Here is a 16,416-nt window from a genome sequence, read left to right as displayed (position 1 = left end):
TACAAAATACATTTTTTCAAATTTTAGCTTCTGCTAGTACACACAATTCGTTCCGTCAAGTAATCGAATCGAATTCTACAAAAGCCTTCGAATTTTTAAAATTGTTCTTAAAAACTGATTCAAGTAAAATAACTTATAGAAAAAGAGCAGAATTATTATGTGAAATCAAACATTTTGTATGCGAAAATGTACCTGGTGTCATAGTTATCGATGCAATTTCAAATATATCCTATCTTTGCGAACAATTATTTAAGGAAGACTTTAGTTACTATTTGAAAATAACTTGCATAAAATGTGAGAATGTCACTGAACGTAAAGGAACCATTTTACCAATAAATATTGATATACTAAAAAAGTTTGGACATGAGAAATTACAAACTGCAATAGATGAATATGTTTACACGTCGAAGAATAATTGTACAAAATGTAGCAGTAATGTTAATGTTAGCATAGAATATGGAAATATAATATTTATTGAAACTACAGATGGAACGGATTATAAAACTAAATTACACAACTTTAAAAATAATTTATTACTAAATAAAGCACAGTACGAGTTGGCAGGAGCAATAAATTATGGAGGAGGTACAACAATGACATCCGTAGGACACTACACTGCATTCGTAAAAAACAATGATGAGTGGATGCAATTTGATGATTTATGTAAAAAATCGGTACATGTTATGGATGATACAGAAATAAACGCGAAAATGTGCATATATGTAAAAACTTAAAACATAAAAAATGTGTATAAAAAACAAAAAAATGTTTTAAGTATTTACTTAGAATTTTCTTTTAACTGTAACGTGGCGACACGAGTGCCCCCCCGGCACAATAGCCAAGTCCCTTGGCTCGCACGCGCCCGCGTCCCTCCCCCGCAATACCCCTATCCGCGACCCCAACCCCTCCTCCCACCCGCCGGTAACGGATCGGTAGAGGAAGCGAAGAGGACCCGCCAATATATATGTGTGTTTTTTTATGTATGCATATGTATATATAAAATATTTACATATACAAATCTTTTTGAGTATATTGCGAGAAACAAAAAGACACATTAATTAACCACCCCAAAAGAGATTAAAACACCGCTATATCTTACGTCACTGACTTTAAGATACAAATAAAAAAAATATGAAATTAAAAAACAAATATTACGATTTGAAGTAAAATATCTTAGAAACTATGGGTGACAAAGTTCGCATGGATTGACAAAGATGTCAAAAAGGAAAAAAGTGTTTTATATGTTTACCTTTAAGCATAAAGAACTTTTTATATGTTTGTTCTGGCAACCCTGAGAGTTGTTCCAAGTTGTTCTTGTCATTTGCAGCTCAAATATGTAATTTAATGGTTAGATAACAATAAATGATAGCTACAAAGATAAAAAAATGATTTTAGCACTTTTTGATATTTTTTACTGTATCTTTGTAAAAACATATTTTAGGGAATTGATATTTTGGAACAATGTTTAGAACAATTAAAACAATCCAGAACAACAACAGAAATTGGAGTTTTCAAAAAATGGGGAGCCGCAAAAAAACTGTTTTTTTGCGTTTTTTGTCTTGTTTTTTGGTTTTTGGTCTTATAACTCTGGAACAATATAGAACAAACATAGAACAACCTGGAACAACTAAAAAAACATTTAAAATTAAAAAATGGGGGGCTAACTTTATACACATTCATTATTACCTGATCGGAATGATAGTGTGAAAGGGTGGATGAATGAATATGTATTTAAACGAATGGATATAAGGAATGAGAACCCTTATAAAAGCAAACGTCGCGAACCTTCGACCGCCGTTCGAAAATCAAGGGTCGTTCGAAGCAATAAACACTATTGTATTGAAAATTCTAAGAACTGCCTAGCGACAACGGCAAATTTTGAACAAAGGAACGTTCTCGAAGGAATGTTCGCCAGATTGAAATTGTTTAAATTCATAGAAAGCGAAATGCCGAATTCATCGAAACAAATATGCGATAGATTGTTTAATAAATGCATAATTTTTTTCATCAGTTGTCAGTTGACCTTTACACTGTACACACGCTTTGCTCCAGCTCTCCTGTTTGAAAGTAACAGTCAACTGCTAGTTATTATTCTTGAAATTTTTCTCAGTTTTCCTCAACGTACATAAGTGAAGACTTTTCTGAGCTATTCTCTGTGTTTTACTGTGCAAATGGTTCTATTGCATAATTGGGCATCGCGAGCTGATCACTAGAAATAAATCGAGCCTAATATCACGCATTATTTGTCGCATTTATTGAGCATTTCGATCGTCGATTACATTATGTCCGACAAGTGTAAGGGCCGTGCTAAACCCGCTACATCCAATCCTGCCAGGTGCATGGGGTGTGGGATGATCTCGCATTCCGGTGCAAGTTGTCTAGCCAGATCAGGTCACCCATGGCATAACGGGCGACTTTTAAACTGCAAAACCGATCCTCTGTCAACGACATCTGGCAGCTCATCGGTAATCTCCTATCCTGGAAGCTCACGTGCCTTAACACTAGGTGGCTCTTCCACCTCCTTTACCCTGGATGACATCAGGGATCTGTTTTGTAGCGAAATTTAAAACCTGAGGCAGGAATACGACAACATCTTAAGGAATGAGTTATCTACAATTGTGGGTGAAATCACTGCTCTTCGCAGTGAAATAAACGATAGATTAACTGTACTCGAAAACCGCGGTGAGACCGGCCATAGTAATACCTTATCCACTCCTGAGTTAACGTTCAATGTTGTGGCTGAATTGGCAGAAAAGGAAACTGGATCCAGGAATGTCCTCATTCATGGAGTTCCTAAATCTTCACCTGCGAGCACCGGGTTCCAACTATCTTCGCAATCTTCGCGTGACCAGGACATTTCTACTGCTAAGCAGATTCTTAATAGTATTAACTCGGCTGATTATTCTTCTATCGTGGTGTCTCGCTTGGGGAGACCAGGGAATACGCCTAGGCTCTTGCGTATCTCTCTCCAGGATGCTGAGGTTGCTAGACACATCCTAGCCAACAGAAGAAGATATGGAGGACCCTTCAAGATAATTGATGACAAATCACCGGCAGAGCAGGTGTACCTTCGGGATCTACGGGTCAAACTCCAGGCTATTCACAATCAGGGTGACACCGGCAAGACGATCCGTTACATCAAGGGCGTTCCTAGGATAGTAGACTCACACACCAAAACTAGGCCGGCACATCATCTTCAAAAAACTAATTAAACCTATTCTTATTTTATATCAGAATGTTCGTGGTCTACGTACCAAGCTTACTGACCTCAGTTCTGCTTTGCTTACTTCTGCAGTGCACTATGATATCATAATTTTTACTGAAACGCGGCTTAACTCTAGTTTCTTTACTGGCGAACTTGGCTTGGATAAGTACACGGTATTTCGTAAAGATAGGAGTGATCTCACTAGCTCTTTCGAAAGGGGCGGTGGTGTACTTATAGCTGTCCACTCCAGTTTATTTTGCTCTCCTCTCTCCTCTCCTTTTGAATATCTTGAGCATCTCTTTATTAGAGTTAGCTCTCCTCTTTCATCTCATCAACTTATTGTCTCTACTGTTTATTTTCCACCGGGCTCACCACCTTCTTTCTATTCTGATCATTTCCATTGCATTTCGGATATCTCTATTTCACATCCCTCGGCATCATTCATTATTACTGGCGATTTTAATATTCCCTTTCTAAACTGGTCACTCTACTCTATAGATAAATTCTCTCCTCTTACTTCCTCCATCACTAATAGCAGATCTACTCAAATTGCTAACCTTGTGTCTGAATTCTTAGGTCAGTGTGTAACGGGGCGGTCTGGTCGGTGCGCACGGCGTTGCGCACCGCGGTCGGATTCCCCGTGCCAGGGTTCGCTGGGGAACAGGTTCGAGAAATAATGAGGCGGTGTTAGTTGGAAAAATAGAAATATTTATTCAAGTAAAAAAATAATCAAGAAAGAAACGTCTAGGCTGGTGGAAGTGGGCCGCCGGCTGCAGCCCCTGGAAGTGCCGGTGTTGGTGGCGGTATATCCTGCCGTTCTCGCTACAACAGAAGAAGCTAACCGTGAGCTGGCGATGAAGCCGTGTCGTACTTAAACCTAGATGTACATTGGCTTACGAACTACGATCGGGACCCGGCCCGTCACATGAGTCACGCGGTCTTCCAAACTAGCGCAGGTCGTAGCTGTCGTTACGCGGTCTTAAAGCTAACGCAGGTCGTAGCTGTCGCTACGCGGTCTTACAGGCTAACGCGCGGAGTGAGGGCGCGGCGCGGAGCGCGAGCGCGAACGCGAACGAGAGAGAGACGCGGTGTTCGGCGTACGCGGAGTCGCTGGAGACGAGGAGCGGGGATGGCCCGTTCGGGCCGCTAGTCTTTATTTGAAATTCGCGCTGCGGGGTTTCGCGCTGCGGTGGAGTTGCTGCCCTCTTGCCTGATGCGGCTGTCTTCTCGTACACCGTGGTCAAGCCTAGCAGTGAACGAGGCGACGACCAATCCTGGCTCGCCCTGGGTCAAACCTCAGGTCAAACCTCACGATCCGACTGCCGGTGAACTCGTCGTCGGGACAAACCGCAACGCCGAGTCTGCAGGTGCTCCGGTCCGACCCCCTGGGAGGTCTGCTCGGGGCCGAGGCCCCGAGGCAACTCATCAATCCGCGTGTCGATCGATCTTACTTATAGCCTCGCTCGCGGGAGTGGGGAGGCCGCCGCGGTGGGGGCCCGCGATGCGCGACACCGACCCGCGGCTGTCGTCGCAAGTGTGATCTCACTCAAGTTAACCGCTTCACTAACTCTGCCGGCTCTATTCTTGATCTCATTTTCACAAACCATCCTAACATTCTTATTCAACCTCCCACTGAACCACTTCTTCCTATTGGTTCCTACCATCCTCCTCTATGTCTTTCTACTCAATTATTTGCACCTTCTATCTCTTCTTTTTCTTCGATTTCCATCGCATGCAGACCTGACTATAGCAGAGCCAACTTCACTAACATGCAATCCTTCTTTAACTCTATTAATTCGGTCGACTGTATGTCAGTGCTAACCGTTGACGGGGCAGTGGATTTCTTCTATGAACACTTGAACTATGCAATTATTACTTTTGTTCCTACTAAATTTATTCGCCATAGTAGCTATCCGACCTGGTTCACCAGTGAATTGATATCACTGGTAAAGGCTAAAAAAACAGCTCATAAACAATATAAAGAGCACTTGCGTTACTCAGACTACTTATGCTTCTGTTCACTCAGGAGAAGGTGTAACTTGCTCACCAGGGAATGCCATCGGAAATATATAGCTAATGCGGAAGTTAACATCCGTACCAACATAAAGGCCTTCTGGTCGTTTGTAAATAGGAATTGCCTGTCTCATTCTGTTCCTACGAATATGAGTTACGCTAATCATGAATCGAATGATCCTCTCTTTGTTGCAAACCTATTTGCGGACTCTTTTGAATCTAACTTTTCCGCTCTTAATCCAGGCCTTGGAAACGTTCCTGGACAATCTGATCTTTGCATTTCCTCTCTTAATATTAGCATTGGAGATGTTTTTTTACAAATTAGTAAGCTTAATGAACACAAGAGCCCTGGGGAAGACGAGCTCCCCAGCTGCATCTTTAAACATTGTAATTTCATTTTGTTCAGACCTCTGTGGATTATCTTCTTCAAATCCCTTGCACTTGGCAAGTTTCCCACATGCTGGAAGAAGAGCATTGTTACACCAGTATTCAAGGCAGGTGATAAATCTAAGGTTGAGAACTACAGACCTATTTCCTTACTTAATATTGCATCTAAAATTTTGGAGGCCATAGTTTGTAGTAAACTTTCTAAACTTCTGCACAATTATATTGCACCGGAACAACACGGTTTCATAACTGGGAGATCAACTACTTCAAACTTGGCATGCTACATTAGCTTTATATCACAAGCCTTAGACGCTCACAAGCAGGTTGCACAACTATACTCCTTCGGTATTAATGGTAAGCTTATACAGTGGCTCTACAGCTATCTAACTGGACGCTCACAACAAGTCAAATACCATGGCCAGCTATCTAAACCTATACTAGTAACTTCTGGTGTCCCACAGGGTTCCCATCTTGGTCCGTTGCTCTTCCTCATATTTATTGACGATATTAGGCATATCTTCGCTTCTTGTAAATTCCTACTCTTTGCTGATGACCTTAAACTTTTCCGCACTATCACTTCTATCCGGGAAGCTCAACTACTGCAGCAGGACATTTTGCACTTGGAAGATTGGTGTAACCGTAATCTAATGAGTCTCAATGTATCTAAATGCAAAATCGTTAGGTTTCATAGGGGTGATAATCCAATAATCTTTAATTACAAACTGCATAATACTAACCTAACTAACTCATCTAACACCAGAGACCTTGGAGTGATTATTGATAGCGCATTGTCCTTTGAGTTGCACATCTCGTCAATCACTAACTTAGCATCCAGGATGTTGGGATACCTCAAACGCACATGTTATCACTTTAAGGATCCCAGAACTTTACTGATGCTGTACTACGCACTTGTTCTCCCGCATCTAGACTATGCTAGCGTTATCTGGGCTCCTCGGCTAGTTAAACAAACAATAGCTCTTGAACGCATTCAACATAGATTTCTACGTTTTCTGTCCTTCAAAACCTCCTCTCCTATGAGACATTTTGATCATGATTATATCACTATTATGACTGAATTCAAAGTTCTTGCACTCAAAGACAGACGGATCATAAATGAATTAATTTTTGTGCAAAAAATCCTCACCAATATCATTGATTGTTCATCTCTACTTGATCTTGTACCGTTCTACGTACCATCTAGAGTTACCAGAACTGCTACTCTTTTTCATGAAACTATGTATTCTTCTAGATATGGCCAACTTAACACTATGCCGTCCGCGCGTCTAATCTAGATTTTTTCGTGCAACTTTATCGCCGGCGTTTTTTCGACGTTCTTGTTTACTAATCTTATCGTTAGTTCCCATGTCTTAACACGTTCGCGACGGGGTGTACCACCGGTGGTACATTCTTGTCTGTCCCATGGGACGGGATGAGCCACCGGTGGTACATACACAATGGTTTCATCGGGCGGGCTATGCCACCGTTGTTGTATGAACTATTATCGCGTCATAGCATTTAAATAACTGATCACTGTAATTAACAAATTTTTGAAATCCCCGTCCCATGGCGGGGACACGAGATTCAGGCCCCGTCGCGAACGTGTTAATCCTGTCCCTCCATTTTTTTGAAATTCTGAGGGTATACATATGTAAATAAGTACAAGATTTTTTGTATTACATGTTTACCTATTTATTTATATTTTTTCGGATACACTTAGTACTTATCTTTCAAATGAAACGCAGCAAAACAATCTCACACATTAAGCTAGTTCTTCTAATTTTTTTGTTCTTATAACAAACATGACATCTGCGTTTTCGGTTGTTAGTTTCCGAAATATGTATTAGTTGGTGTTCCCTTACGTGGCCGGAAAGTCTGTTGAGTGATTCACGACTGGAAGCACGCGATGTACTCGGAACCTCTAAGTTCTCTTCACCAATAGGTGGATCTTTTATCCAAGATTCGGCTATTTTTAGTAAGAAGTCATAAAAGTGGAGTTTCTTAGATTCTGCATTATAATATTGTTGTAGTACGAACGCGTTATATAAAGCGCAATTGATAAGATATAATGCCACTTTTTTTGACCATTTTATAGTTTTCCGGTATATAGGGTAATAACACAAAAATTGATCCGCTCGGTCTACTCCCTTCATATATTTATTATTATCCAAAATAGATGCGGGTTTTCTAATCGTAGTATTGGTTTTTCTGCATTTCTTCGTTGTGTCAACCAAATCGCCATTGTGTATAGTAGAAATTATTCTTATTATTTTCGTCTTCGTTGGTTTCCATATTTGCGCCAGTACTGTTCCTCGTCGTTGATATTTGGTTTCGAACATATCTAGTCCGTAGTTTTTCAACTTTGCCGGTAGTCCCCTATTTTGCCGGAGTGTTCCACAAACACGAATTTTTTTCACAAGCAGATCTTCGGCAAGGTTAACGCTGTTGTAATAATTATCCATATACAACTGGTGCCATTTTCCAGTAACGTTTTCCAATAATTTTGTCACTGTATCATTTAAGGGTTTTTTACTACCGGAGTATATTTGAAAACGGGAAATATATCCCGTCATGGAATCACAAAGCATCCGGACAAGTATACCGTACTTAGTAATTTTGAAGGGGTTATATACTTTGAAACTTAGTCGCCCACGCCACGGTATCATTCCTTCATCTATTGTAATATTTTGGCCAAGATTGAATAAATCGAGTACTCGCACACCTCTAATAATTATACAAATAAAGAGAAATACTGCGTAGTTTCTGAAAAATGTTGAAACTATCATGGCGACGAAGTAGAAAAGAAAAGGAACAGCAAAGAAAGGGGATGAAAGATTTTCGTCTAGCTCGCGCGTCTTAACCAATCACCGGGCACGCGACACTACCGAAAACGTACCACGATTCATCAAACCGTCCCCTCCAAGGACGATGATCGCGCGACGGGCCCTTCGATCGTCGATCTCGCATAAAATTCCTCACTCTTGATCGATCAATCGTAAGGACGTGATCGGGAGCCCGTGTGTCCGAGAGACAATGTTGTTCGGAATTCGTGATAGTTTTCCTCTGCGGTAAAGACCTCCGCGTAGCGAAGCAGAGTGCCGTAGTAGTTGATATCATCCGTTTCTTAACAAGGACTCACAGACGCGCACGTTAAATTTTCCTTCTACCTAATTTCCTATATTTTCTTTCTGTTTTTAAATCGTTTGCTCGCGTAATTTTTCCGTATTAACTTCACTTCGCGTAATTAAACATTGATTTTTCGTATTTCTTTAGTGTTTGTCTCTCGTCGATGTACTCGTCCGAATAATTCGTTTTCCGCCGCGGCAAGTGCAGTGATCGAAAATCTTATGGTTCTTTGGTGTTCCAGATCATCAAGAGAACACAGAGCGAAATAGCAAGCGAATATATTATCTTGTATTTTAAAACAGCGTATCGGTAAGTCGATCTTATTACATTTTTCGAACACGACGTTTATCCATTGGCAAAATGGGCGATCTGGTCCAGCCCTTCAGGGTTACGAGAGTATCTCAGCTCAGATCGTTCCATCATACGAGGTGTTGATTGATACTAATTACACTGTCCAACAGTGAATTTGTGTTCCGATTGCCACTAGGCGCTTCTTATAGTGATTTGTACACTGATTACGAATCTGGAAACCGTTTTGTTCCTATACGTACAGTTTTTGAGAAATTTGATTTTGAAGAAAAAACATATTTTTCAGATTTAAACATATTTTCTAACGTAATTATAAAATATATTGAAATTCCATTTACACTGAAAGATTCTGTAGACTTTCCTGAATACAACGATACCTATCTTTAATACATTATAAATGTTTAAGTATATTTAAACGATCATTGAACACAGAGGGATCCCGAATTGGCACCAATTTTTAAGGATATTTTTCAATCTATCTGAAAAAGTAGTGGTCCAGCCTGAAATCGAATTATATCACGCGATAAAGCAGATTTTTATTTTGAAAAGCCACCCAAAGAAAATTGCAATATCGATTGCTTTCGAGGGTTACGAGAGTACCTCAGGCTGGGGTGTACCCTCACGGACGAAAAACCGCCGATTTTACGCCTAATCAAATTTTGGTTGAAGGAAAAAGGAAATAATAATCATCTCGCGTGACCGGTATATTACAGTAAAACCTAGATAAATGTGTGGCGGACTGTCGTATCGCTTGGTGTTTATACTATGTACGACCGAACCCGAGACGTGGCAATAAAAATGACGGTTGCCAGAACCTCGGTTCGGTCGAAGGAATAGAGTTAGTCAGCGAGTCCTTGAAGCCGGAGGGTTTTCCCCTTCCAATTTTCCGGGACAGGAAAAGGTTTCTAGCGGTAGAAGGCAGAAGGCACCGGGCAGTCGCCACGAGCAGTCGTCTGCTGACAATACATTTTCTCGTTAATAAATACATCTATTAATTGTCACCGAGTATTCGCATCCACCCACGTCACATCCTAAATTGGTGACCCCGATTATAAAACTGGATTTCGTGAGGTGAAGTTATCGTGGACTTTGTGATTATTCGTGTATAGTACTCACGCCAAAATGCCTTGTCAGGACAATCTGGATCTAGTGAGGAGACTGGAAGGGGAAACTCTAATGTAGTTGCAACCACTGCTTTGCAGCTTCCTGTATTTTGGCCGAAAAAGGTGGCTTTGTGGTTTAAGGGGGTAGACACGGTACGTGACGTCACCGATTCGGGACGTCGCACAGTGCGTCGCTTAATGGAAAAAATCATAAAAATCAGTATTTTCTTTTCTGATAATCTGTAATATGAATGTAATCTAGAGTCTTCATATGTACTCTTTTTTGTTTTAATAAACAAAATAAAGCGCTGACCATACAGAAAACAGGTTTCCATGGACACAGTCTGTTTACCTTATGTCCCTCGTTTGTTCAGTTCTGTTATATCGAAACGTTTTCAGCGTCAAATTATTGAATTTAAGAATAAATAAAGTAACTTCTAATGGATCATTCAACTGAAGGTATTAAATACTCTTTATTTTGATCCTGAAATGGTTTCTTTATTTACTGTAAACTCAGTTTTATTATCTCGAAGTTATACATCCATTAAGTACCTAAATTATATGATTCTCTTACTTTAATTTAACTTTTCTCGAAAAAGGTAAAACTTGTCGTGAAATTTTGTGGGAAACTATTTCTGGAACAGTCCTTGATATTGTTATAGACAATTTTTTTGCGTATATCTGCCCCTTAAATTTTAGTGGCTCTTTTTTTAGGAACATGTCCAACGAGGAGAAATCAAGACATTTTTGAAAAGTGGTTTTGTTCTGCACCAAAAGACAAAAGAGTGGAAGTTCGTCGGTTAGTTCAGAATTTATTTCAATTAAGTGAGTGTTCAGAAAAAGTTTATCAAGGTTTAGAAAAATATTGTGACCTTTTATGTGTGGATATTCACAGAAAATGGCAGAAATGTCACAGGAACCGCAATCGTTTTTTAATTAATAATCAAGAATGGCTGAATTCGCCGTGTGTTCTCCCAGTCTATGTAACTAGCTTGCTTCAAACATCTGTTGATGAAGGTAATCAGTCTAGTTGCAGTCGTGGAAGACCACAAAAGCGATTTGAAGCATGTTGTACAAAAACTAAAAAAAGAAGAGTCGAGAAATTGGTTGCATCACATTCAGCAGAAGAGATTCGTTTTGCTGCCACTTTAACATCACCACCAGAAGTTAAAGATCAATCAAAGTGCCTGACACCAACTGAAGCTTTATCTTTGTATTTTGATTTGGATCTGTTGCACAGTGGCGAATTTGCCCGAAATCGTGGCCAAAAGTGAAAAAATTTTTTTGCGCATTTGAAAAATCTGTGTAATGTACTTCATTTATGAATTATCAGAGCATATTTTCCCACTGTTAACAATCTTTTATATGTAATTCTGTTAGAGATATACGAGTTCAAAGTTGGCACTTTTGTAACATCAGTTTTTTCGACCATAATTAAAAGTAGCTTTATGATTTATTATCGGGCTATGATGCTAGTTTATCAATATTGGTGTAATCTAACATGTTCTTAGTTAATATACATTTCAGTGTTATTACGTTTTCTTAATTATTAAAGGTACGATAGATAAAAATACGAGACCTATACAGTTTTTCTATTTGATTAATGAAATAGTTGTCCATCGATCGAGATCGAGCGGTCATTTCTTTTTTACATGAAACTCTGAAGATTATTGAACAAGTATCTGCTTCATTTACCTGCGACTTTTTGCGACCTTATGAGTTATTATCATTTGTTTACCGGCCGCACGGTTCGTGGAGCGGGTCGTTTATAGGATAGGATGGCCAGTACGCTGCTTTACCTGCTCGATGTTCTTATTCCTACGGTTAAAAGGTCCTAGCAATTTGATGAGTAGTATGTTTATAGCACAGGCTGACGGATACAGTCTTTTACCTGGTTTCTATCTTCAATCCTATGGTTACATAGTTCTGGCAATATGACGAAGGGTACATTTATGGCATTGGAGTTCTTTTTCACATTTAGCATTTCTTTTTGTACCTGTTTACAGAAAGTCCCTTTTTTCTCCTTCCACTGCAATTTTCGGTTTAGGAAAATTAGACACACCCCTATAAGCCAATTAGAACGTCAGTACACCACCTTCACAGCATTAATTCAACCAATAGAAAAAAGTCAAAGTTACTGTAATAGACAAATGGTAACTGAGGTGACAGATATCTTTAAAATTCAGTAGGATTCACATCAAGCTTGAGAGTACAGTTTTGATAAGTACATCATTCGGTCCTTATTTGAGTACGTTGTTTAAGTGAAATTTCACATTAACATGGAACCGATACCAGGAGCATCACAATCAACATATGTTTTACTTAGTAAAAGTGAACTTGTTGATTTTTTAAGAAGCTGTCCTTCGAATAATTTCAACGAAAAGTATAGTTATTTATTTGAAAAAGTGAAAGAAAGGATTAATTGTGATGAATTATCGAACGAAACCATGAAAACTCTAAAACATTTTACATCAGAATATAAAACAAAGTGGAACGCGTGTGCTAGAAATTACACGAAGTTTTGCAAAAAAAATCAAGCGTGGTTGGAAATTAATATTGAATTTCCAACAAGTCAAATTTACAAAAGTGGAAGACCATCAGCAGAGTTTTCTGATGCAAGTGAACGATCGAAGAGAAGAAAGACGGAACAGCTTCGGTCAGATTTCAGTTCTGAAGAATTGACGTATGCTGCACAAATGAATCTCAGAAAAGATCATAAATCAGATGCAGCTAATGTCATAAAAGACATTGTATTTTCATCGTCAGCACGTACAACACAGTATACTGATGTGTACAGAAAATCCACCCAGGCAATTATACCATATACGCAAGATGAAGCATTGTCAATCGTAATAGCAGCAAAACTCACCAAATTCCAGTACAACATTATTAGAGATGCAGCCAAACAACACAATAGCCACATTTACCCCAATTACGAAGCAATAACTGCAGCTAGAAAAAGGTGTTATCCACAAAATATAAAAATTAGCGAATCTCATGCAGAAGCACCGTTACAAAATTTATTGGACCACACAGTTCAAAGATTGTTTCTATTACAAGAAGACGTTATAAACAGTATTAATCTTAGTGATTTAACTAATATTTATTTAATAGCAAAATGGGGCTGTGATGGGACATCGGGAATTACTGAATACAAACAAAGATTTGAAGATAGTACTGTTTCCGACTGCAGTATATTCGCATCATCGTTTGTTCCACTTCAATTGGTTTCCGGCGATGTAAATTCGAAGGAAAAAATTATATTATGGCAAAATTACCAACCTTCCTCCCCGAGATTTTGCAGGCCAATTTGTCTGTCTTATATACATGAAACCACAAATGTTATAGTGGAAGAAGTAAAAAAAATTGAAAGTGAGATACAGACATTACACCCCACAATAATTGCAGTGAAAAACATTAATGTATCAGTGCAATATAAATTATTATTTACTATGATAGACGGAAAAGTGTGTAATGCAGTGTGTGAAAATTCTGCGACACAAAGATGTTTTCTCTGCGGATTAACCAGCAAGGATTTTAATAATATAGACTTAGTCATGCAGCAAACTGTTAAGGACGAATCAGCACTTCAATTTGGTATATCTCCATTGCACGCATGGATTCGATTCTTTGAATGTTTACTACACCTATCGTGTAAGTCAATTATTCGTCAGTGGCAAGCTCGTGGGGATGAAAATAAAAAAATGGTATTAGAAAATAAGAAACGAATTCAGGAGCGTTTCAAAACTGAAATGGGTTTGATTGTGGACAAACCGAAATCGGGATTTGGTACCAGCAACGATGGTAATACCGCTCGCCGATTTTTTGCAAATTCCACATTGTCTGCAAGGATTACAGGACTAGAAGAAGAAATTATACAACGTTTTCACGTTATTCTAGTCACTATTTCCAGTACATACCCAATTAAAGTGGAAACGTTTAAAGCTTTTTGTATTGCCACTGGACAGAAATTTGTAATGCATTATCCATGGTACAACATGCCCACAACACTCCATAAAGTATTATTTCATTCGGCAGATATAATCAAACACGCAATCCTACCAATAGGACAACTGGGTGAAGAGGCTCAAGAGGCTCGCAACAAAGATATCAAAAAATTTCGAGAACATCATTCCAGAAAATTTTCAAGAGTAAAAACTATGGAAGATATCTATAATAATTTACTAGTATCATCGGATCCATACATAACCAGTATGAGGAAAACGTGGCCTAAAAAAGGACAAAGATATCCCCGGGATGTTATGCAATTTTTCGACATTCCTGATAATCATGAATTTGAAGAAGAAGAAGAAGAAGAAGAAGAAGAAGAAGAAGAAGTAGAAGAAGAACAGGAATTAAATTTAGAATATATTTTTTTAGAATATTTTAGAATAATTTATATTGGGACCCTTTCGGGGGTTCACTCTATACAATATTTTGTCGTTACTACACACTCTCTCAATCCTTTAGTATAACCGTTGGGCGCCAGCCATGCGCGGTGGCAATCGAAAATTTGGGAAAAGGGGGGGTCAGAACGGGGGTTGTTACAAGGGATGGGACACGGGCACTTTCGTCCTTACAATCTCGCGGGGGAGTACGCAAGGACAAGCGTGGGAGGGGGGAAATCAGGTCGGGAAGGTTCACTGGAAGTTCGTTACGTTACGCGTGAGAGGAACTTTGTGGACGGCATTAATAGGGGGTTGGACAAAAGGGTTTCGCAAACGGGGAGACGTGGAATCGGCGGTGCAATACGCGGACGCGAAAATACGCAGGCGAGAAGATTGCCGTTGCCGAAACTCACACAATCGATATTCAAAATTTTATAATACAAGGGACTCACCGTCACTCTCACACTTCTCACTGTACTTTCTCCTTCTATAACCCGCTCTTTAGCTCGCAAAATCTCTCTCTATGTGGTCTGTTTGTTAGATAGCCTAGGCTCAATAACGGCTGCCGCTCGACGGGACCGTCACGGGATGATTTTTGGGAAGGGGATGGGGAATAGGAAGGGGGGCCTCTTCTGGCAACGGAATAGATCGGTTATCGATTGTCGATCTGCCGGTGTTCGGGGTCGATGGGGCTGGCGGATCTCCGGCTGTGGCGGGTGGACTGAGGTCTTCGGGCTCGGCGACAGATGGCTCCGGGTGGACGTTTGTCTTAGCTTCTGGACAGCTTCGTCTCCTTTTCCGAAGTCCCGCGTTGCTTTTCCTTTCTGGAAGGGTTGAAGATCTGTCGCCGGCATCGGAGCTCCTTTTTGCGGGTGATCCTTGTTGCCTCCTTTCCGTCGCCTCCATCGGCCCGACACCGGCGGGCGGGGGAAAGGTGTAAGGTGTTAGAAGGGTTAAGGGTCATTTTTAGGTGGGATGTGAGGTGGGAGAAGCGCAGCGATTGTAACCGGGGGGCACAGGTGTCACCACGTTACAATATATATGTTTATCTGTAAATATTATTTGTTTCATGTATATTAATGTACTGTAACGTGGTGACACCCGTGCCCCCCCGTTACAATCGCTGCGCTTCCCCCACCCATGCGCCCACCTAACACTAACCCATAACCCTTCCCTCACCTCACCCCTTTTCCTCCCACCCACCGGTGTCGGACAGTTGGAGGCGGCGGACTGGCACAACGAGGACCACCCTCAACAGGAGCTTCGAGGCCGGCGACAGATCCACCCCTCCAGCAAATAAGGAGCAACGTGGAGTTTCCAAAAATTATGATGAAGCGGCCCAAATTGACGAAAACGTCCACCCAGAGCCATCTGTCGCCGAGCCCGAAGACCTCAGCCCACCCGTCATCGCAGGAAGTCCGTCAGCCCCATCGACCCCGATCACCGGTGTATCGAAGATCGATAATCGATCAGTCCCGTGCCGAAAAAGGCCCCCTTCCAAAACCCCATCCCCTCCCAAAAATATCCCGCGATGGCCTCGTCGCCGCAGCGGCGACGACGAGCCATCATTGAGCCTTAGGCTACCTAGATAACGAGTCATTGTGCGATTTTAGTAGCGGTTAACGAAAAGCGATTATAGAGAGTTAGAGTATTGTGTAAGTGCTGGATAGCGTTTTGGGTAAGCCCCTTCGATTACTATTGTCATATTGTTTGAGTATTGGCAACGTACCCCTTCTCGTTTGAACCCCCTTTTTTATAAAACTACGCGTAACGTAGAGACCCCCGCGAGAACCCATCCCGACCCTGTACCTTCCCACCCCCAGCTATTTCCTCCTCGCGCACTCCCCCGCGAAATTGTACGGACGTAAGTGCCCGCGAACCCTCCAGT

The sequence above is a fragment of the Osmia bicornis genome, unplaced genomic scaffold (genome assembly GCF_907164935.1).
Source record: "Osmia bicornis bicornis unplaced genomic scaffold, iOsmBic2.1, whole genome shotgun sequence".
In the NCBI taxonomy this organism is placed as follows: Eukaryota; Metazoa; Arthropoda; class Insecta; order Hymenoptera; family Megachilidae; genus Osmia; species Osmia bicornis.
This window is presented reverse-complemented; position numbering follows the sequence as displayed.